The sequence below is a fragment of the Megascapheus bottae genome, chromosome 4 (assembly GCF_031878675.1).
Source record: "Megascapheus bottae isolate mThoBot1 chromosome 4, mThoBot2.hap1, whole genome shotgun sequence".
Classification (NCBI taxonomy): Eukaryota; Metazoa; Chordata; class Mammalia; order Rodentia; family Geomyidae; genus Megascapheus; species Megascapheus bottae.
The window spans coordinates 40824016-40845653 of NC_143512.1; the positions used below are offsets into that span (position 1 = coordinate 40824016).

General features: G+C 45.0%; 1 non-coding gene across 1 annotated transcript; it reads right to left on the bottom strand.

Moving 5' to 3' along the window:
- Positions 1-5597: 5597 nt before the first annotated feature.
- Positions 5598-5701, bottom strand: LOC150064318 (U6 spliceosomal RNA). Its single transcript, XR_016535343.1, has one exon. It is a non-coding gene; the product is annotated as a U6 spliceosomal RNA (small nuclear RNA).
- Positions 5702-21638: the final 15937 nt, after the last annotated feature.

Sequence of the window (21638 nt, forward strand, 5' to 3'; positions counted from 1 at the left end):
GAATTTATGAGAATGGGAAGAGGACACTGCTGAACTAAGTATGTGTTTGTTTTGAGAGATGAAAACTGGTTAAAACATAAATCCTAATGTTCATTTAACACTTCTCAACTTTCTGGTCAGCAGCATTCAAAATTGTATATTTTAAAATGTTTTTATTCCTGTGCTTGTGCACTGAAAATCTTCCAAATTGAACAGTCAAACCTGTTTAAATCACTTTGCAAACTTCATTACATGAGTTGGCTGTTTTAAAACCCATCAGATTTATAAGGACATAACTTACAAATCTTACTTGGTCATTTAGATAGACCAAGGACAGATTAATCGTTTGTTTTTTGGTGGGAGAATTTAAATGTCAGTGAAAACTTGGTATGCATATGAGAATAACTGTAGAGCATTCAAAGGGTTAATCAGATCATTTAGTCCTTGAAGCTCTTTTGAGTGCTATAGCTGGGAAGAAATTGAATGGTGTATAAGTAGTATACTATGAAACAAATTATTAGTGTACTTGAAATTTTCAAGAGTACTTCATGAAAATCTGCATCGCACTCCACTGTTGGTCTTCCTGCTCTTACAATATGAGAAGTATTTGTTCATGTACAAACTTGAGGGAGACATGCTGTCTTTATTCACGAATTCATGGTTTGCTGGGATTTATCCATCTGGATCCAGAAGTTGAGATTTCAGTCTCCTATATTTTCCGTTGTTGGAGGGTGGTGGTAGTAGTGGTTTTGGTGTCTTTGTTAAGATGAGGTTGTAGTTAGGTGGTAGCACATGAATTGTCAAGGTGAGTTTCCATAGCAGTCAGTGTTAATGCCCCAGACACTGAAAGCGGGACTCTTCTACTCTTAGGATGAGGACGCTTGATTTCACCAGCTGTTGCAGGCAGTGAACCAGTCTTGTGTATGTGCTAACATCTAATGGAAGATCAGTGACCCTTACTACTCTGAGTTTTTTTAAACGGATATAAGATTTGGGATATATCTTTGTGGTCTCAAATATAAAATAGTTTAAGAATCATCCTAAAAATACACACACACATGAGTACTCATGTTTAAAATTAGGCATGCCAAGACTTAAGTGAGCATAGAAAAGGTTAAATCAGTCATGTTTAGTAATTGTTTTCTGAAATTGTAGGGACAAATGACCTTTTGCCTAATATTTTATAGACAAATATACAAAAGTAATACCTGTGCATATTAATTTAGAGCAATCTAGCCATATGTTAGTTGCGCTTCTCCCTATCTGACAACAAGATGGCTAGGACCACCCTGTGTCCTCATTGCCCCCAAGGCCATCATGAGAAAGATGCTTGTGGAGTCTAGACACTAAAGGGGGGGTGACAAGGTTTTTCCAAAGGGTTTTCTTGACTAGGGAGCTCTTTAAGTTCTGATAGCCTGAAGAGTGGAATAAGACAAATAGAACTTTTTCTCTACCTGCTGATTTAACCAGTAGTCTAGAAATTGGAGGCGAGCAAATGATTTCTATCAAGACAGAAGGCAGATTGGCAAAGCTTTTTCTCCTATTCTCATTTACTAAATTATTACTCTGGTTGGTCATGGGGCTTGAACTCAGGGCCTGAGTACTGTACCTGAGCTACTTTTGCTCAAGGCTAGTGCTCTACCACTTTGAGCTATAGCTCCACTTCTGATGTTCTGGTGGGTAATTGGAGATAAGCGATTCAAGGACTGTCCTGCTCTAACTGGCTTTGAACCACGACCCTTAGATTTCAGCCTACTGAGTACCTATAAGTACAGGTATGAGCCACCAGTGCCCAGCTCCTAAATTCTTTTACCAACATGAAACTCCAAAAAAACTACACACCTTGTTAGAATTAGGAACATATGAACATAAGCCTGTAAATGATTACCACCATCAACTTTAATTTAGAGGCATATGCTTGCACAGTGTCTTCCTAAGCTTTGTATCCTAGAAGGCTTACCCGTGGGGAATAGAAATACATCGAATGTACAAAAGAGCTAGCAACAACTAGCACAGATCTACATATTCAGTCACAGTTATAGGGTACCCATAAGAAGAAAAAGCCCTTGGCCGGGAGTTTGGCCTAGTGGTTAAAGTGCTTGCCTAGCATGCATGAAGACCTGGGTTCGATTCCTCGGTACCACATACATAAATAAAAGCCAGAAGTGGTGCTGAGGCTCAAGTGGTAGAGCTCTAGCCTTGAGAAAGTCCAAGGACAGTGCTCAGGCCCTGAGCTCAAGCCCAGGACTGGCAAAAAAAAAAAAAAAAAAAAGAAGAAAAAGCCCTTGATAAAAAGATTCTCAAAAGAACTATGACTATTAAGACTCAATTTCCTAAGTAATCAAAAGTGGTCAAGATCAACAATAGTATACTGTAGGGTTTTGTTTTGTTTTTGGCCAGTCCTGGCTTGACCTCAGGGCCTGAGCACTGTCCTTGGGCTTTCTCAAGGCTAGAGCTCTATCACTTGAGCCTCAGCACCACTTCCAGCTTTTTCTATGTATGTGGTACCGAGGAATTGGATCCAAGTCTTCTTGCACGATAGGCAAGCACTCTACCACTAGGCCAAACTCCCAGCTGTAATTATTTTTGAAAAAAGTAAGATGTTTCCTTTAAGCTGGTTGTCTGTGAATATTACTAAGAATGGTAGCCTTAAGATATAGAACAAGCTCCAAAATAGAAAAAAAATCAATCCAAATAATCATATGGAAGTCCAGGCTGGCCTGGGCTTTGATTCTACTTGTGCTTCTCTATGTCAGCAGGGATGAAAAGGACACACCACTGCATCCAGACATTTTGTTTTATCTCATTGCTGGTGCATTCCACAACACCCAGGCATTGATCAAGATGGAGTCTTGAAAAAAATTTTTTTAATTTTAAATGCCAGACTAATCTCCAATTATAACACTTGTCTACTAAGTAGCTGGAGTTGCAGGCCTCAGCCACCTATCATTCCCAGCTGAGACCTCAGCGTTTTTCTGCCTTTCATCTGGTCCATTTCTCATGCTTAGCTTCCCTCCAAATTCCCCTTGGCTCTTGATATTTCTCGTCTTTCATGTCCCTTTATATGGGACCTCCTCCACAATGACTTGTCTTTCAGACCTGAAGAGCCTTCAGCCCAAGAGGAATGACTAAACCAGCAGTAATCTCATTAAACAGCCAGGACAGTGAGGCACATGTGTGCCTGCATAAAAACGAGGGCCCTTCTGAGTGGCAGGTAGGAGAATTCCTCTGGGTCAAGACTTCTATTCACTCTGGTTTTAATTAATAGATCTAATTTTTAAAGGGTTGTATTAAATCATCAAATGCCTATCCCATAGCTTCCCACCCACTGACCCACTGTTGGACACTGGAAGTTACTAAAATGTGGAAAAGAATGCAAGTTGGGAGGAGACTTAAGAAAGAATATAGACTATAAATTTGATTAGAGAATGTTATGTACATGTATGCGAGTGTAACAATGAATCCCTTTGTACAAATAGTTTATGCTAAAAAGATTTTCTTTAAAAGAGTGAGAATTTGGGATCCTAGTGCATAATACAAAACTAGATTAGGGAAACAGCCATAAAAACGTCATTCATTTGAAAGACAGTATATGCTATCTGTTAACTGTGATAATCTCTAGTTTTAAAGAATTCCTTATTCTGCTCAGCATAAAATATAAGAAGCTTTTTTAAAAAAAATTGTAATAATGAGGTTAATGAAAATTACAGACTGGCTGGCTGGCAGAGTCAAAATACAGTCACATCTGGAAACAGCTTGCTCTAGGAATAAATGGCACTTAACATGACTAATATCAAAAGGGTTACTTTTCCTCCCTCTAGCCTTAGAGATGCAAAATCTAGGTTTCTGAGCTGCTCTGCTATAATAGTTTTGAGTCACTGGATGTTTAGAAGTCATTGTGATATTCATAAAGAAAAACACTAATGAGCCATTGAAGGGAATTTGAAAAAAAAATGAACAAGAGCTGTGCAGTTTGAATTTTGAGAACTGCAAATTTTACAAGTTTTTCTCCCCTAAGCATTAACTGTTCAGTGTTTCAGTTCAATGAAATAAAGGCCTCTTGTTTCCCATACCAATCAAGTGACCTCCTGCCTCGCTGTAATTAGTGGTAAACTTCAATTGGCAAGCTAAAAGGCCACCTAATTAAAAAGTGTAATTAATTTACATAGATCATTCAAAATGGCTAGATTAGATAGCTTATGGAGATAATGTAAAACTCTTTGAGCTGCATTTATTGGCTTCTTTCCCTGCTGTTCCTTAGGTTCTGCATATTTTCATGGGAATGAGTTTATCAAAGTGGGAAGGGCTTGGGGGTGATGGTTTTAGCTAATCACTGCTAAACATTTAAAGCTTTGCAATTATTTTTATCAAATTACTGAAGTGTGAAACAACAAAGAAATGGCCTTATCTTCCTGCTTGGTGCTGAGTGGCCTAATGTTATTAGTGAATATTTATTAAGTGCCTGTAGAGTGCTAGATGTCACTCAAAACACACAGTTATTTTAGAGTTTTCTGTGATTAGAAATGGCGTCTCTGGGCTAACCAGCTCTTTGCTTCTTCTAATCACAGCAGAAGGCTGCAGGATCCAAAAGAAAGGTAGTGGCCACAGAGTTCCTCTGTGCCTGTTCATCCTCCCTATTAGATCTAACCTGCATTCAGCATGAACTGTATTGGACTTCAGAGCTTGGCCAAGCTCCTGGGAAACAAGTGACTGTTCCTTTGGAAGGGTGGGCAGAGTTCTGACTCTCACCTTTCTTGAAACAGAATTGTGGCACTCTGGTGCTATCCAATCATAAATTAATCATACATTTCTCACTGGGGTAACAATAGGAGCGCTTTCTCCTCATTTTACTGATGGGCAGTAGACTCAAAGACTAAGCAAGTAAGACTTCTAAACAAAGGCGCTTCAGACTAGGGATTTGTTAATGCAGCTGGTCTTTGGGGAAAGTTCAGGCACCTTGACACACTACCTTTACAAAAGAAAAAGTCATTGTCATTTTTTTTTTTTTAAGTATAAACCAAACCCTGCTTTATAAGGCTGCCTTGGCTTCACTAGCTTCCCAGCCAGGCAGGCAGGTGACAGAGGGTGAACCTTCCTCACCTTCTCCCCATCACCACTACTCCCCCAGCCCTCCAGATGCCCATCTCAACAATAAAACCACTCAAAATATACTCTGATGAAAGGCCAAGTGGAGGGGTGGGGCTCAGGTTGGTCAGCAGGCCAGATCCCCTGAGGTAGCTGAGCCGTTGCTCCTGGGCAGGGGCATGTGGAGGTGGCCAGTCATGATGGGCTCACAATCAGGAGGGAGTCAATGGTTGACTGGCAAGTGGAGGAATCAGAAAGCCACCACCCGGAGTACTCAGTCTGGGTGGAAAGGCTGGACTCTGCTGGTGTCCTCACTGACCTTTGAGGAAGTGGGCTCTCCCGGCTGGCCAGGTTCTGGTTTACCATCCTGACACTATCTGAGATAGTCACAGTGTTGACAGAGACCACAATGGAGTGGAATCAGATACTGTCCCATTATGGAACCCCTTGTAGCACCAATTCCGAATTAGGTCTACTCCTTGGACAAGATGAGCAGGGGTTAATGGGGAAGAATCAGCCCATTTTCCTTCCAGAAAAATATGGAACGCTTCACAAATTGGTGTGTCATCCTTGCACAGGGGCCATGCTAATTTCTGTATTGTTCCAATTTTAGTATATGTGCTGCTGAAGCAAGCACTCATTGTCCTCTTTTAATCTCATCTGCTTCTTTGAAGAAGGAAAATTTGCCAGAGCATCAGACGATCTTGGCATGCTACAGATTTTCCAAACACTAACAACAGTAAAGACCAGTTTCCTCCTTGATATATTTGACAGTATTTATCATTGTGACATAAACTTTCTATAAGTACCTAATAGTTACGGGCTCTGAAGTACTTAACAAGAAATCCCCTTCTCTATAAGACAACTTGTTGATTTATCACTTGCAGACGGAGTAATCCATTTAACAATCCAAATCCTGTAGTTGAATTGCTTACAATTAAATCCCCAAGTACCTCCTAAATTTTTAGATTTGTGTTCTTTGTGAGCATAGCCCAGTTTCTTTTTATTTCCCATATGTCTGTTGCCTTTCCTACTATGTATGGATTTCAACATGAGAATAACAACCAAATAGCAACATGAGTACTTGGTTTCTAGAACAAGGGAATAATAGTAATTCTAAACAAGAATAAGCACTCAGGAGTGTGTGTAGATTAGTTACAATCCAGACATTTGCCAGCACACGGGGCTGGGCAGGACCAGGGGAAGTAAGTATTCTAATATGTTGTTGATAGAAGTATGAATATACACAGCTTTGTATGGATGACATTTTATTACAAACTCTTGGGCCTTGTGGAGTTTTCCACTTTTAGGAATTCATTCTACAGATATATGTGTGCGAAATGATGGAGCATTTTTTAGGATGCTGTTGCTCAAACACAGAGCCTCCTACATATAGAAAATTGCTCTGTCAACCAAGCTATATCCCCAAGCCCTAGGCATTGTTTTGATTTTTTTTTGTTTTGTTTTCTTTTTTGCCAGTTCTGGACTTGAACTCAGGGTCTGGGCACTGTCCTTAAACTTTCTCAGGGCTAGCAGTCTACCCTTGAGTCACAGCACCACTTCCAGCTTTTTTTGTGAATGTAGTACCAAGGAATCAAACCCAGGGCTTTTTTCATGCTAGGCAAGCACTGTACCACTAAGCCATACTCCCAGTCCTTGGCATTGTTTTTAATGTCAAAAAACTGAAAATAGCCTACATATTCTTCAAAAAGGGATACAGGGAAACAAACAGCTGCAGAAAAGAATGAGAAACTATCTTGATGTGGAAATGTATCAAAATACACCTATATTAGGTGTATATAAAATTAGATCCAGGTGCCAATAACTCATGCCTGTAGTCCTAACTTAGAAGGCTGAGATCTGAGGATCATGGTTTGAAGCTATACCCAGCAGGAAAGTCCATGAGACTTTCTCTAACCACCAGGAAACTGAAAGTAGTACTGTGGCTCAAAGTAGAAGAGCTCTAACCTTGAGTGAAAAAGTCTGATGATGGCACTCAGGCCCCATTACTAACAAAAATAAACAAATGAATGAATAAATAAATAAAATTAGTCCTTTTTACAACCAGCCTAACATTGTATGGAAAGAAACAGACAATAAACACTCAACTCAATAATTGCCCTGCATTAGCCTTGAGCTGAAGAGCTCAGGGACAGCACCCAGGCCAAGTTCAAATCCCATGACCCCCACAAAAAAATAATAGTAATTGTCCTGGAAGAAGACTGTGACAGGCATGGCAGGTTCTGGGACAGAAGGCAACCATGGGAAGGCAGGGCTTATAGGAAGGTGTGAGAAAGGATTTGCCTAGAAGATGAAAAGCTGGGATTTGAAAAGAAACTACTATGTAAAGTATGGAGGAACAGCATGTGTGCAGGCTTTGCATTAGAGGAAATAAATTATTTTTAGTTGATACTTGTTTGAACTCTGTTTTGTGCTTGCTGGGCAGGTGCTGTACCACTTGATCCATACCCCCAGTAGTTTTTCACTGTATGTTTTCTACAATGTCTTGTATTTTTGCTTGAGATTGGCCCAGACTGAGATTCTGCTACCAATAACCTCCCACGAAACTGTTCGTGATTGAGATGGGATCTTGTTAACTCATCATTCAGACTGGCTTCAAGCATAATCTTTGTGATCTCCAATCCCTTGATAGCTGGAATTACAGGCATAAGTCACTGCATCTGGTCTATTTTATAAATTTTAAGGTGATTCACCAGGCAGAGGTAGAAGGAAAAGACAGAGATGAGGGAATGTGAGCGCTTATCTACCAGAACGATGAGTTTTTAGGTGTTTGTGTGATTTCTCTCTGACCATAGGATAAAAGTTTTGTGTTTGCCCACTGGCCTCAAAATTCTGGAATCAAAGGAGGCGTGGTGTCTTACAGTTGGATGCTGCTTACTTCTTTTTTCTACGATCACCTTATTTTTTTGTTTCTGAAGTTCAGCTTTTAATCTTTCCTCGAAATGAACACTACTCTCTTCCTGCAGATTCTGAAACTGCCCCAGAAGACAGAGAAATTGCAGTTCTTTGGTGTCTTGGACCCACACAAATTACTGTATCTGTTCCTTTCTTATTTCCAGCTCTGCCTGCTTCACTACTCAATCACATGGACAATCAAAACTTGGACATCCATGAATAGGTGAGAAAGAACAAGAAATACACTAAACTCAAGAGTCTGAGAGTTACAGGCTGCATGAGAACCTAGCAGCAGCTTGGGAACCCATGGTCTGTTGTGGGGCAGCCATATTTACACACACACACACCCCACAGCCAACTTCATAAAGTAGAAAACAACAACCTAACTGTGAGCTGATGAGCTGATCCATATTCTCCATTTACCTCTGTAGCTACTAGCCCCAAATCGAAAAGAACTGGGAGAATCTCAAAGGACTGTAGCTGTGGCACATCTCTGCCCCCTGAGGAGCAGTCACTTTGTGCCAAGTGGTACCTCAGAGATTGCTAGGCACCTGCCCAGAAGAGCAGGTGTTCCTGATGCTAGGCCACTTGTAGATTCTGTGGGAGCTCTTTTTGAAGCCATCAGAAGAAGATCTGGTAGAATATGACCCCACTGGCTGTGAATTAGCACAAGCCTCCAGGGACCAATCCTCTTAGTTTGCAGAACAACTGTAACCAGGAATATAACTTCTCAGCAAGGTCATGAATGGATGACTGGGAATTAAAAATGTAAATAGGCCTAGCAATAGCTATTACTTAAGTATCCTTTACCCTTCTAGATGTGCTCCACATAGAGCTTAAGTCTTACCTCAACCTCATGGTGGGTGGTTGGAGTAGCCTTATTTTAAATATCATTTAGACAAGGTCTGCTAGTGCAGATTCTTTTTTTTTATATTTTTATTGTAATTAATAAAAGGGTTACATGATATTTGCCAGATAGAAGGTGCATTAATTCACATACATTAATACCCTTTCACATGTCTTGGTACCCGTTACCCTCCCCCCCACCCACAACCCACCCCCCCGTCTTGGTTAGTGCAGATTCTTTCAATCAGTGTTGCTACACATAATGCCGGATGGAAATTCAGTTTCAATCCTGGAGATTTCTACAAAACTGATCAGGGTTAATCTGAGAGAAATAAACCTGGGATTGGGGGAGTTCATTAGCAGCTATGGCATCTGGACCATAAGATCTCCAGGAAGTAGGATCCTGTACCAGGACTGAAATTTAATAGAAGAAAGAACATTATTCACCAAAGCTATACTGGGCTCTTTTGACAACAAAGTAATGTCAACACCTTGCTATCGAGCAAGTAGCCATCTCATTCTGGACTGCAATGACCTTGGAGTTGGTCAAATTGACCCCATGATGAACCCCTGTAGTAATGAACTCTTTCTCATAATTCATATTCCTTGCTAGACCAGCAGAAAGAGAGAAAGAAAAGGAAGGAAGGGAGGGGGGACGGTTGGCTAGGTCCACCTGGAAGAAATGACTTCTTCCCTTGGCTCTCTCCCTCTGCACTCTGGAAATCCCTGCCCAGCACCTGTAACCCTGGCAACTGGCATGCCTGGGGGCAGTGGGAGGTCTCCCAGTTTGAGGTATTTCCCCATCCTCTGAGATCACATCCACTTTCACTGTGGCTATACCCCTCCCCTTATATAATCTCTCACTTCCCACCCTAAACTCTTGCTTGCCTGACTCCATCTTGAGCAGCAGGAGTCTGCTCTTTCCTCATGAATAAACCCTCCTGAACTGCGTGGAGTTTCCTTTCCACAGACCTTACATTTGGTGCCTGACTTTAATGGGAAGAGGGTCAGGAGTCGCTGGATCCCCTCTGCTTCTGGAGGGTCAATCCACTTTCTGCCGCCGCCCACCCCCTCTCGCATCAGAGAAAGGAAACTCTAGTCCAGGACCTCTGCCTTTTCCTTTGCTGGAGGTGCATTCCCTACAGTGTTTCCTGTCTGCACCTGATGAGTGACTCCTGCCTGCAGGCCTCTTTTCTGTCTCCTTTAACCCACCCCTGCCTAGGGTTCGCACCCTGTGTCTAGTTTAAGACCCAGTACCCCGCACCCCCCAATCTGTTCTGGTGAGATTGGATTCCCCCTCCCCTCCCCACACTCTACTTTCCCACTCAACATCCTTATTGACTCTACCGTAGGATATCTTCACTGACTCCACCCCTTCGGTTTCACTGACTCTGCCCCATGTTCACTGACTCCACCCCACTCTGGTATCCTCACCGACTAGGCCCCCAGCACCATGTCCTCACTACCTCCTCACTGACCACCCCCCATCCTCACAGACTTCACTTCCTCTTAGTGTTTCTTATTACAACGGGGTCTCATCAGTCTCACCCAAACTGGGACCCCCACCTTGGGATATCTTTTATGCTCTTTAGATGGTCTACTCAGGGACTCCATAAAGCCAATACGGCTCATCTTTTATTGCAATCGTGTCTGGCCAAAGTATAGGCTAGACAATTGGTCTCAATGGCCCCAAAACGGGATTTTGGATTATAATATTCTCAAGAATTTAGATAGTTTCTGCCAACGCAATGGTAAATGGCCAGAGGTTCTGTTGGGAGCCAGAGTGGAATCAAACTGTACCTTGACTTGCATCAGACAATGGCTTTATTGTCTTATTGTTTTCTGGCCTTATTCTATGTAAATGACCTGAGATTTACCATATGAATGTAACACCTGGAGGTTGCCTGGGTCTGGAGGAGGGAAGAAGCGGGAGTGAAAAATAAAGGCGGCAGTCTTGGCCTGGACTGCGGACATCCCGGACCCGGTGTGTCTGTCTCTCTTCTATTTCTTCCTAGTCCTTGCCCCCTATTTCAGGAACCCCAATCTGCGAACCCTGGTTTGCTGCCGGTTGGCCCCGGCAAGATTCTATATGTTCAGGCTTTCTTTGCTCTCCATGCTTGCCCTTCTCTGTACCCATCCTACTCAATTTTCCCTATCCTCCTGGCACAGGGGCATCCTGTCCTTGCCAAATCACCTAAGAGCCTGGAGCCTCTTCCTAAACCTAAAGTCCCTGATCCCCTGCTCAACATTAAAGACTCTGCTCCTCCTCCCCAAGCTGAACCTTTCCTTCCTTCTCCTCCCCCTTCATCTCCTTTTTCCTCACCTCCTGAAGCTCACACCCAATCCTTCACTGGTGGCTCACAGCCTCCAGCAGCCCCCTTATTTCCTCTGCGAGAGGTGGCAGGGGCGGACAGAGGTTTTCGTACACAGGCCCCCTTTTCAATGACCCATCTTTCCCAGATTGAGAAGTGACTGGGCTCTTACTCCCAAGACCCTAGTAATTATACCAAAGAGTTTAAATACCTTATTCAGACTTATGACCTCACCTGGCATGACTTATATACACTCCTGTTCTCTACCCTTACCTCTGAAGAAAAGAAAAGGGTTTGGGTTGCAGCCCAGGTACATGCTGATGAAACCCACCACCTAGACAATACTTTCCCAGTAGGGGCAACGGCTGTGCCCAGGAAAGAGCCCAAATGGGATTATGAAAATAATGTGCCTGGAAGGGTTAGCAGAAATAGGATAGTAACCTGCCTGGTAGCTGGCCTTCAGAAGGCAACCCACCATGCAGTCAACTATGATAAACTAAAGGAGGTTACCCAGAGACCCACTGAAAACCCAGCCAAACTGCTTGATCACCTTATAGTGGCACTCCAGCGTTATACTAAGCTAGACCCGGAGTCAGAGGAAGGTATAGTGGTCCTTAATACCCATTTATCTCCCAATCAGCTCCTGATATTTTTTTTAAAAAGGTTGAAAAAGGCTGAAGATAGCCCTCAAACCCGGCAAGGAGATCTGGTGAGTATGGCCTTTAAGGTTTTTAACAACCGGGAGGAACAGAAAAAAGCTGATAAGACTGCCCATAATAGGAAAAATTGCCAGCTCCTGGCTGCTGCCCTTCCATGCTTTAAGTGTGACAAGGAAGGCCACTGGGCAAGAGCTTGCCCTACTCTACAACCACCATCTGGACCCTGCCAAAGTGTGGACAGCCGGGACACTGGGGAGTCAACTATCCCTCCTGGTCTCTACAAGGTGGGCCAGTCCCTCCCATCCCCCCACACATGGGGAGGAGCCCAACTTATCCAAGACACTCAGCTTGGTATGATGGTGCCCAGGGCCACTGGATCCCACAAGCCTCACGATGGAGGAGTCCAGGGTATGTCTCCAGGTTGCAGGCAAGCTACTTGTATCCGTTCTTTCAGATATGGGAGCCAGTTTTTCATTGTTACCTGAGTATTCCAACCTGTCTTTTCCCTCCCAGATCTCAGTGGTGGGTATAGATGGCCTTCTTACTTGCTCTGCAACTACCCATGTAGAATAGATAACTTTCCTTTTTTACATTCCTTTCTAATCTTACCCCGCTGTGCCATATCCAAGGCTCCCTCAGCCCCTTAAAGCCCTTTTCCTTCTCCCCCAATTTTGCCTGAGGATCAAGTCTTTCTCAAGACCCTTAATCTGTCTGGTTTACATCCTAAGTGGACAGGCCCTCATCAGGTCCTGCTGACCGCTCCCACTGCAGTTTAGCTCAACTGATAGCCACAGTGGTTTCTTCTGTCAAGAGTGAAAAAGGCTCCTGCTCTTGCCTCTTCTATGACCCCAAGGTGTCTCGCATCCCTGAAGAAGATGGCGCCCCTGCCTCTTAAGACTTCTTTTGAATTTCATCCAAGGACACATATGCACGTTCACTACTGTTACTGCTCTTTCTGGATGGACAGCATCCCCACCTTCTACCCTCAATGTCAACGCCCCTTGTCAGCAAGAAGTAGCCAGAAAGAGTCGGTGCCCCTTTACAACAATCAGAAGGCGAGAATGTTAGGTCCGTTTGGAAGAAATGACTTCTTCCCTTGGCTCTCTCCCCCTGCCTTGGAAATCCCTGCCCAGCACCTATAACCCTGGCAACTGGCATGCCTGGGGGCAGTGGGAGGTCCCCCAGTCTGAGGTATTTCCCCATCCTCTGAGATCATATCCACTTCCGCTGTGGCTATATCCTCACCCTATATAATCTCTCACTTCCCGCCCTAAGCTCTCTTGCTCACCTGATTCCATCTTGGGTGGCAGGAGTAGGCTTTTTCCTAATGCAATAAACCCTCTTCTCCTGGACTGCCTGGAGTTTCCTTTCGGCATAACTTACAGGAAGGAAGAAAGGAAGAAAGGTGAGGAATCATAGATATACCAAGACACCAGCAGTTCACATCTGTAATCCTAGTTACTCGGGAGGCTGACATCTGGAGGACTACAATTTAAGGCCAGCAGGGGCTTAAAAGTTCACTAGACTTGAGTGGGAGAGCAAACAAGCCAAGTGAGCTGGAGACCTTGAGGTCAAGCTCCAATATCACCAATAAATAAATGAGTTAATACATCAGGGAGACTCTCATAGGTTTGAGGAGGGACAGGGATAACATTTGAACAGAAATGTGTATGAAGAGATGCAATACTGTAAGAAAAGAAACAGTTTCTGGAATGAGAATACAGAGGACAAGTCTGAGCAAGGGAAAAAGGCCTGGTGTATGTGCATTTGTAGCCCTCACTTTAAAGAGTAAAGACCTCCCTCTAAATCTCAAGGCTGGAAATGATTGGCAGGAATCTCACCCAATATGACTTCAAAGGTAACAAACATGTCATGACAGCCAGACCTATTCACCTACACCAGATCATTTGCAGGACTAAATAAGAGCTCAAAGACAAGTACAAATACTATAAATTTTTAAACTTCTGATTTTAAATTAATTTTAAACTTAATTTTAAATTAAGCTGCAGACTGTTAGATAGAATGTCCTAATAATTTTGCCATGGCAGATATGTAATTTTTTTTTGAGAAAGGGCCTCCTACCTCAGTCTCCCCAGTCCTGGGATTACAGATATGCACCACCAGGCCTGGATGCCAGGTATATCTGTGTAACAATTTGGCAGCTCATGTTCAAATATTCAGTTTTGGAAGACTGGTTTTCAGCTACAGATTTGCCCTTTCTCTTTCTGCCTGCCAGCTGCATCTAGCTCTGCAAGAGGTCTACCACATGAACAAGAAGTCACCCTCACCCATTTGTCCACGCTTCACCCACATTCTCATTACCAGCAGCTACCCTGTAAGCCTAGGGTATGTAGATGGACAGGTGCGGGGGAAATCCACAGAAGCCTAGAAACAGGAGCAACACTATTGGACAAAGAATTCTGTGGTCCTTAGTGGTTTGAAACAGACTAAACAGGTTCTTAGCTTGTTGCATCGACCGAGTCTGAGTGTAGCCATCCTAGATCAAGGTCTGGAACAAAGGCTCCTTAACACAGATATAAAAAAGGTCATGCAGAGAGTTTCTTGAGGATGGAGGTTATCACAGACCTTAGCCCCACTCCTGGCTAGCCTGTGCTCAATCACTATTTGACACATGAATAAATGAGTGAATGAATGGCCAGTGATTGAATAGATGAACAAAGAATCATCTGATGGACTTCTCTCTCTCACATTTCATGTTCAGAAACAGGATTTCAAAAAACAACCCTTTCCTTCTAGATCCTAGCAACTTAATACCCCCCCTACTGCTCTCATTTAGCAGAAGCAACCATCATATCTCCTTTCAATTATTTATTAAGCTGTGTTAGTCATACTTTTTGTCATTGTGATAAAGGGAAGAAAGATCTGTTTGGGGTCATGATTTCCCAAGTTTCCATCCATGGTTGGATTACCCCATTGTTGGGGCCTATGGTAAGGCAGAACAGCATCATGTCAGTGAGTTCCCCTTGTGTTGCATCTAGGTCTTCATTCAGATAGCCCATCTTCACTGAAAACTCTCTGACAGTCACATACAGAAGTTGATAATCAAGATTAGCATCACAAGCTCCTAACTGAACGCTCTGCTCCCACTTTTTGCCCTGTCCTCCTTTCCCCCCAATACACAACCATCTTCAGTACAAACACCAGGAGAAGGGAGAATAGGGCCAAGCAAAGCCTAGATTTGTGTGTCTCCAAGAGCAAGACAAGCAGATCATCATTCTTGTGTTTAACTAGTTCGGGTAATGACCAGTTTCCAGTCTATATTGACTTAGGTAATGGCTACATGACTAAATTCTGGTTAGTCAATTGTGAGAGAAAGTAACAGAAGCGTATTTGAGCCATGCCCTTAAAATAATAAAAAAAAATTATTTTTAAAAAAAGGAGCAAATCTTCCTCTTTATTTCCTTTTCCAACTTCCCAACATGCAGAGGCAATGGCAGGAGCTACTTTCAGCCATAAGACAGAAGGCAAGCCTTAGGGAAGCAGAATAGCAATAAAGAAGGTTGAGTTCCCAACCTTTCTCAGTTGCCCTCACAGCAGTCTAGGAATGAGTGCTTTTCTGTTTGGAGTCGGAGGGAGGAGGAGTTGTGGGGCTTGAACTCAGAGTCCTAGGAACTATCCTGAGCTCTTTTGCTCAAGACTGGTGCTATGCCACTCTGAGCCACAGCTCCACTCTGGTTTTTGAGTGGTTAATTGGAGATAAGAGTCTCTGAAGGCTTTTCTGCCCAGGCTGGCTTCAAATCATGACCCACAGATCTCAGCCTCCCGCGTAGCTAGGCTTACAGGCGTGAGCCACTGGCATCCAGCTTTTGAATACTTTTGAGTGGGCTATTGTGTGAGAGAAAAATAAAACTATCATTCTAAGCCATTCTAATTTGGGGATATCTGTCACAGCAGCATGTCTGTGTGACCTGACTCATACCTAATGTTCTCCCTTACTACAGCTGCTCCACAGGGAGTAAAAGAAGATTGTGCCAGGAAAATGCACATGAAAAAGTCAACATCCTTCCTAATGGGTGATTCGGGGGCCCCTCGAAACTAAAGGGGCGGTGAATAAATCCTCATACTTAAAACAGCCAGAAAAAGAACTAGCCTCTGTGCAGAAAAGACTCTGGTTCCATATGTCAGCAACTTGGGAGCGTGAAGGAGATAGAGAAGGCAGCCCTGCTGCTGGCTTTCAGGCTATAAAGTGCAAAATGCCTTTGGGGAGTGAATGAGAGAATTAGCTTAAGCTCTGGATTTGGGGGGCTTTAGTGGGCTTAAGACAGACTTTTAATCACCCTCTCCTCCCTGTGATCCCAGTGGGTGGATGTTAATGGCATCCATTTGTACCTTTACCCAGGGCAAGGTCTGCTTATTTATGACCCACCAGTATGTAATACACAGTTCTCCCCAGCCAGAGGGCCAGCTGTTCAGAATCTGCTTCTAGAAAAAAGAATTGCCAAGCAACCAAGATGGTTTCCTGACAGGTCTCTGCAATATGAAAGAAGTTGATACCACTTTAGATTTAAATATATAACCTATTGTCATGCCCAGTGGAAGACAGGAATATTTCAAACATTTGTTAGATCTTAGGCCTTTTTCAACATGGTTGTTTTCTCAGCACTTACTGACTTGAAAATCTTATTCTGATTCTCCAATGTTTACCCTAAGATCCAGATTCACTGTGAGAACTCCTTTGCAGATGTGAATTAGTTTTTCTCAGAAGGACATAATTGTAAATATTTAGGTTTGCTCAGATAATAATATGCTTCCAGAACTGGACCCAATCAGTGGGCTTGTGAAGGCCTAAATTCCCTAAAGTTGTGTGCAAATATATGCATTTCCTTAAGAAGAGCTCTCTAATTTTCAAAGGATCTATGACTTTTCCCCAAAAGCTGCTTCATAAAAAATATTGAAGAGTTTCCATCAGCTAGCTAGTGGGGCAGACTCAGGAATTATTCATTTAGATAGTAGTTCTTTTAGGGAAGCCTCCCTCAGACTTCTCACCACTAGACAGATTTGGAAAGGAGTGTGCCTCTCTCTCTTTGCAAGCCTTTTAAAACTGAGAGCATGAAGCTGGGAACATCTGAAACGATGTGCCAAAATAAGTCTTACACCCTTTTTCAGTTATTTAACCAAGCTATGGAGCCATGCAGACCGGAAGCTTACTAACATAGATCCCCAGTACCACAGAAATAAAATCAAGCAGACCACTTCTTGGTTTATTTCTGCTGCCTCATGCAGGCTTCAGAACAAAGATCTGTGTGTTCACCTCCCACTATCTGGGACACAGCACTGTGTCTAGCACCTAGTAGGTACTCAGGAAATGATAAGCTAGATGAACAAGGAAGATGTGCCGTGCCTTTTCCCACTCCCTTTCAAATGAAACCAGTCTCCTTGGAAAAGCTACTGTAGTAGCAGTTCTACATCTGGACCCGGGGACTCTGTATACGCATGGACTTCGAAGGAATTGGTGTTTTTTTTTCTAGACTAATACACCAGGAAGATCAGAGAAACCTGGTTAAGAAAGCTTCAACATAATTTACTCGATCCTTTGAAACGGTGAGGCAGTCGTGCGGCCTGTTGAGTGACAGCCCCAAGGCTCTCCTAGGCCAGGGCTCTCGTTTGTGCAGGGCTTCTTGGGGGTGTCCCTCGTCTGAACCTCAGCTTCTGGATTTTTGAAACCCCCCCTCTCCCAACTGAACTCCCTTCAACCCGCTCCCAGAAGTTCCCGGGCCTGCCTGCGGGTCGGCACTAGCTCTGAGCGGGGGGCCGCTCCTTCCCACCAGCTGTGAGGTTCGGGACGCCCAGCCTGCGGGGCGGAGCGGGAGGGCGTGTCCACCTGGCATCGGGGCGCCTCGCCGGGCCTCGCCGCGCCTTGCCCGGCCTCCCCCGGCCGCGGCTCCGCAGTCAGGGCCGGTGAGGCCGGCGGGAGGGCGGAGGCGGGAGGGCGGAGACGGGCCGCGTGGCGGGCGCTGCGCCCCCTGGGGGCCGGGCGGGGCGGGCGCGGCGCCCCGGGCGGACCGCGGAGCCCGGGGCCCGCGCGCAGGAGAGGCCGCGCCTCTCGGGGTGGGCGGACGGGGCCTGCCGAGGAGTTGGGCTATTTTGTAACTGCACCATCCACCCAAGCCTCATTACCACCTCTTAATGAGACCCCTTTACTCCGTGACGTGCAACCGCTCCATCTCATTAAGGAAATCGCTCTTCAATGCTGATTATTTTATTTGCAGCCATAATTATATTTCTTTCGGCTAAATCACGGTTTAATCGAGCCCACATGGAGGGCAGCAGCACTAATTACGGCGGGGGATGCGGCGGCGGCGGCGGCGGCGGCGGCGGGGCGCGGGCCGGCCGGGGGGGGGGGGCCGGCGGGGGCGCCCGGGCGGCGGGCGCGGCCCCGGGGCTGGCGGGCGGGGAGGGGCGCCGGCGGGGGGCGGGGGCCCGGGCTCAAACACAACAACTTATTACTTCTAATTCCCCAACTGTCACCAAATCACCTGCACGAAACAAGAATCTAATTTGTTAAGCTGGCATGTCTGCAGATGGAAGATCGATCTTCTCTGTAGATTTCTCTAATTGAGTGAATATAGACGCCCGGAATTAGCCGCACACGGGCTGCGGGGCGGGGGCGAGGGCAGGGGAGGGGACGGAGCCGGGAGAGGGGCCGGGAGGGACGGGCCCGAAAGGAGAAAGAAAGGAAGAAAGAGCTAGGGCAGGAAGAAGAAAAATGGAGAGTAAGACAGGACAAGAAAGAAACATCGCTCACTCTAGAATCCCACCTCCCTCCTCCATCCCACCTACAAGTCCAATAAAGTAGCTGGAGTAGCCGAGCCCTCGTCAGTCCCAAGCCTGGGACCTACTGGGAAAGAAAGAAGAGCGGGGCGGGAGGGGGGAGGAGGGGGGGTTGGACCCTCAGAGCCGGGAGGGAAAGCAAGGGAGGGTGAGAGCTGGTGGCTCCAAGAAATGGCTTACAGAATTACATTTGTTTTTCTTGTGATTTTATTAAAAGTCACTCCTCATCTCCAGAATGCGTGAAAATATCTACTTTCCACTCAGATACACCACATTAACTTGTTGGAGGCGAATTTGTTTGTTTGTCTATTTTATTTATTTGCTAGATAAGATTGATGCAGTCTTATTAGCGCGATATCTAGTTATAGAAAGAGATAAGGACGAGCTTTTCCCCCCTTTTTTTATTCCAATTACTAGCCTTGTCACCTAACTGAATAACTGATATATGATTATTTATCCAGGGTAAATAGAAATCAGAAACGCAACCAATGTTACACACGCAGACTAAAACTCTAGGCCACTTATTATATTCCGTATGGCTAATTGGGGCCATTAAAATTACTGGGCGAAAGGCATTTTAAAAAATAATAATAAAAGGAAGCAAGCTAGGTATGCTTTATTGTGTTGAGGTTTCTGTGTGGAAGGCTGAGAGTGCCAGATGTCAAAAGGAAAAGATGAGAAGAGAAAGAGAGAAAAGTAAGAAACCGGCCCCTGCGCCTGCCAAGAGTCCTGCAGGTGAACGATCTGGGGACAGTTTGCGTGGGAAACAGTGTGTTCCGGGGAGGGGGAGGAAGCAAAGCGTTTCTAGCTCTGGTGCCTCAGAGCTAGGAGGGGTTGTAAACCCAAAGCCTGAGGCGGATTTTCTCCAGCTTCGCCTGCAGGCCCACCGGCCTCTGCCCTGCAGGTGAGCGGGCCAGGGCGCCCCGCACCGCTCACGCAAGAGGGAATACTCAAGTACACTGGTCATGCCCACGCAGCCCTCCTCCCGGAGCCCTGAAAAGAGAGACAGACAGACAGACGGACGGACGGACAGACAGACAGACAGTTTGGACATTTGGCCCTGGGTCCTGTCAGTTTCCAGAACTCCTTGCCCAAGGAGGCCTGGAGGATGAGCGCTTGGGCCAGGCCCAGGTAACGTTCAGCTGGGACTTAAAAGCTGCTCTCCCGGGCCTGGAGAGCCCCCAGTCGACGGGCTCTCTGGACGGACAGGCGAGGGCACTGAGCCGAAGCCTTTTTGGCCTGGGAATCGTGAGAAGAGTTCTTTCATGTAGGAGCTCTCCCTTAGAAGACACTTGGCCTACCTCCCAGATTTTTCATCCATACACCCACTCTCAAATCAACTCCCACAAATAAGCCAGACGCAATCTACCCACTCGGGCGTGGGACCGGGTGGGGCAGTGATGTGTGATCAAAGTGGACCCCATTGTTCCGAGGGCAGTGGGCTTCAGAGCTTCCTTTATTTTTCCTCCTATACTTGTGCTCCGCCCCTCCCTTAAATCTTTTATCCAGCCATAAGGTAAGGCCGGAAGAACAGGATCTGAATTGCCATCGCGTTTGGGTTCCTGCATCTCTGGAAAAGTAAACAAGAATGTTCAAGTCACTTGATTTGTTTTCTGTAAGCAAATAATACCCAAAAGCATGGCTGTAATTTGCCACGAATTAAAATTGATTCTTTTCATCAGGCAAGAAAATAGGAAAATGTGAGATCGTTAATTATTGAGGGAGGCGCTCCTCATTAAAGGGAACAATGTCACGATTCAGCATCTAATAGCGGGAATGTGAATAACAACGCGCCATATTTCAGCCCACTGTCTGCATAGAAGAAAAGCAAGCAGCTTACTAACTACCCAAGCAGACGAAAGTTACATTTAATAAACACCCAAGGTTCCTGTAAGTGGAAAAAGCAATTAGGGCTCTGGGCACGCTACCCACTTCTTCCCAAGGCTCTCTGTATATGTTTTTATTCTCTCTGTTTCTGCCATTATAAAGGATTCTCGAAGAATGTATAAATATGATTAGAAAGAAAATCAGAATTGCAAGTGCAATCAGCATAAATCCATCTTTCAGACATTATTCTACCTCCCATCCCTGCCCTCATCCCATCTCCTCATCCTCCCATACCGATGTTACTCTGGGCTGGGGCAGCAAAGCCTGAGGAAAAACATAGATTTTGTGGGGGTTTTTTGTCATCTACATGAGCCACCAAGGTTTTGTTTTAAAAAAAGAAATCTCTCTCTCCTCTCTCTCTCTCTCTCTCTCTCTCTCTCTCTCTCTCTCTCTCTCTCTCTCTCTCTCTCTCTCTCTCTCTCTCTCTCTCTCTCCCCTTGGAAAGCCATCTTTCAAAACTACCTAGTTCTGCACAGTCTGGGCACTCAGGCAGCAGGAGGCATGAGCAGGTTCCTTGGCCTTTAAATGCTCTTTGTGCTTCGTTAAAAAGGAGAAGGGGGGAAAAGGAGAAAGAAAAAAAAATGATTTCCCTGTGCATCGCCCCTTGGCAGGCTCTTGTACAAAATTCAATCTCTATTTTTTATGAGAAGTAAACTGTCTAAATAAATTTTATTAGGGGCAACCAATATATTTTCTGGTAGTTCCCTTTGTTCCACTTCTACGTGTGTGTAACAATCTAAAACCTATTTATTGAGGAAAAATCACTGGATCCGTCATAGAAAATCCTTTTACTTTGCTTTGAAGTGATTTCTGAAGACATTCTTGTCATTCCGAAGATTTGGGGGCCATCGCGCTAAAGCCTGGTCTTGTTAAGGACTTCAGTTCCCATGATCATGTGGGAAATACCTTAAATTATCAACAGCCGTGGGCCTGACCGGCACTTTCCCGGCTGCCCCAGGAACGTGGCGAGATGACGGGAATAAAACTCTGGTAAATACATTTCAGGCGCTGCCCAGGTGGATTCAGACATTGGCCGAGAGGAGTTGCCGGGAGGAAGCGGAGCGCGGGGGGCGAGCATTCTGCACCTGAACGACTGTGGTTTCCCTGGCAGCTGGCAGGCTTGCGGGCTCCGGCCTCCAGCCCCAGCCCTCGCCTGCGCGCC